This window comes from Octopus bimaculoides, chromosome 1, assembly GCF_001194135.2.
Source record: "Octopus bimaculoides isolate UCB-OBI-ISO-001 chromosome 1, ASM119413v2, whole genome shotgun sequence".
Lineage (NCBI taxonomy): Eukaryota > Metazoa > Mollusca > Cephalopoda > Octopoda > Octopodidae > Octopus > Octopus bimaculoides.
Genome location: NC_068981.1, coordinates 88,361,751 through 88,364,485, shown reverse-complemented (window position 1 = coordinate 88,364,485; position 2,735 = coordinate 88,361,751). Strand labels below are relative to the sequence as shown.

Sequence of the window (2,735 nt, the reverse complement as noted above, 5' to 3'; positions counted from 1 at the left end):
TATATATATATATAGATAGATAGATAGATAGATAGATAGATAGATATATACACACACATGCATTATTAATTTTTGTAAAGCAATGTTCAATGTTGTAACCCCATGCAAGAAAGAAGACAGCACTGGTATGGACATGTGATGTGTGTGGATGAAAGCAGCTGTATTAAGAAGTGACAGTGGAGGCGTAATGGCCCAGTGGTTAGGGTAGCGGACTCGCAGTCATAGGATCGAGGTTTCGATTCCCAGACCGGGCGCTGTGAGTGTTTATTGAGCGAAAACACCTAAAGTTCCACGAGGCTCCGGCAGGGATTGGTGGCGAACCCTGCTGTACTCTTTCACCACAACTTGCTCTCACTCTTACTTCCTGTTTCTGTTGTGCCTGTAATTCGAAGGGTCAGCCTTGTCACACTGTGTACTGTTAAGGGTACACGTGTCTGTGGAGTGCTCAGCCACTTGCACATTAATTTCATGAGCAGGCTGTTCCGTTGATTGGATCAACTGGAACCCTCGTCGTCGTAAGCGACGGAGTGCCAACAACATACGAAGTGACAGATGCTAAATGTACCTGGAACTTATGAAAGAGGGAAACTCAGGAAGACATGAGACAAAGTGATTAAGGCTGACCTCAGGACCCTTTGTCTGGCAGATGAGATAAAAGACCAGGATCTCTGGGAAAAGGAGGTTCTCAAAAAGACCTACCCACACTAGCAAAACTGAGTTCTGGAAGTGCTATATAATATGCTCTCCACTCACATTACAATTACTCACCCATCCCCCATATATCAGACCTGCTTTTTCTTCCACCCCACCCCCAGCTCCTACCGACTACTCCACCATGTCATCTCCCACCCCAATCATTGTGTCATCTTTACTACACTTGCTAATCACCCACCAACTTTCTTCTGCACCCTTCTATCTCCCCAACTCATGCCTCTTTGCTCATTCACCCTTCAACCCTATCCATTTTGACAATCTACTTCCAGATCCCCTCATTCTCCATCCCACTACAATATTGTAAACCAATTCTTCAATATACTTTGTACCTTGTGGGATCACCTAGAAAACCATTTCCCCATTATCAATCTCTTGCATCTCCTACTTTCATTTTCTCATTCTCTCTCCTTCCCCAACTAGATGTGAGTAGCCATGCAGTTTCTCTACAAAAAGCTGCACTGCTGCACTCTTGCTTCTCATAGTTTGACCCCCTCATCCCATAGCATGAAGCTGACCCCACCACCCTAGGATTGTAGTTTAGTAAGCTCATGGTGACCTCAATAAATCAGAGAACACCAAGTCCACATTCAAAGTGGTTGGCATTAGGAAGAGCATCCAGCAACAGAAACCAAGTTAGAAGACATTGGAGTATAATGCAGTTCTTGGACACACTGGATCCTGTCTATCCATCCAACCCATGCCAGTATGGAACACAGACATTAAAAGATGGTGATGATATATATCATCATCATCATCATTATAATAATATCTACTTCTTCCTGCTTGCATGGGTCAGACAGAATTTGTTGAGGTGGATATTCTACAGCTGGATGTCCTTCCTGTCGTCAATCCTCCTTGTTTCCAAGTAAGGTAATTTTTCTACATAACTAGACAGTAACACACACGCACAAAGAAACACACACACACATATACAACAGGCTTCTTTCATTTTCTGCCTATCAAATCCACGACAGATTTTCATTTCAAAGATAAACATAAGTAGGCTTAATGCATATATATATATATTTACATAGAATAGAAAATACAGAGTACAGAGTAAAGAATACAAAATACACCCACACCCGCAGGAACTTATGTTATTCCAGATCTTCCTTATCACCATCATCATTTAACGTCTGCTTTCCATGCTGCCATGGGTTGGACGGTTTGAATGAGGACTGGCAAGCCAGGAGGCTGCACTAGGCTCTAATCTGATCTGGCAAGATTTCTACAGCTGGGTGCCCTTCCTAATGCCAACCACTCTGAGAGTATAGTGGGGGCTTTTTACATGCCACAACCATGGGGGCCAGTCAGGCAGCACTGGCAACAACCACGCTCAAATGGTGCTTTTTACATGTCACCGGCATGGTTGCCAGTCAGGCAGCATTGGCAATGACTATGCTCAAATGGTGCTTTTTATGTGCCACTAGCACAGGACCAGTGAGGCATGCCACTGGCACAGGACCAGTGAGGTAACCACAGGCATGGGACCAGGGGTTTTTATTATATATAAATATGATTATGACATAAGCCATGGTACTCTCAAAACAGCTGTCAAGACAGGACTTTTAAATAGCTCTTTTTGTTTAATTTGTATTCTTTATTCCATTCTTTATTCTATACTCTAAATTTTTTATTCAATTTAAATATATGCTTTAAACCTACTTGCGTTTATGTTCTTTTCTACTTATATATACATATAAGCTATAAAATGCAAAAAAACTGAGAAGTTGAAAAAAGTAATCCCTGCACAAAAAAGGAATATTTAAAAATGAAAATGAAACAAAAATTCAAACAACCTAAAACACCTAAACATATAGAAAAAAAAAAAAGAGAATGCAAAATGTTTTGTGTGGTAAGTAGCTTGCTTACCAACCACATGGTTCCGGGTTCAGTCCCACTGCGTAGCACCTTGGGCAAGTGCCTTCTATTATAACCTTGGGCCGACCAAAGCCTTGTGAGTGGATTTGGTAGACGGAAACTGAAAGAAGCCCGTTGTATGTGTGTGTGTGTGTGTGTGT

At 41.9% G+C, this 2,735-nt stretch overlaps 1 protein-coding gene across 4 annotated transcripts in view; it reads right to left on the bottom strand.

Annotated features, from left to right (window-relative positions):
• Positions 1–2,735, bottom strand: part of LOC106874019 (CDP-diacylglycerol--glycerol-3-phosphate 3-phosphatidyltransferase, mitochondrial) — a 290,546-nt gene that overhangs the window by 53,101 nt on the left and 234,710 nt on the right. The window lies entirely within an intron of this gene.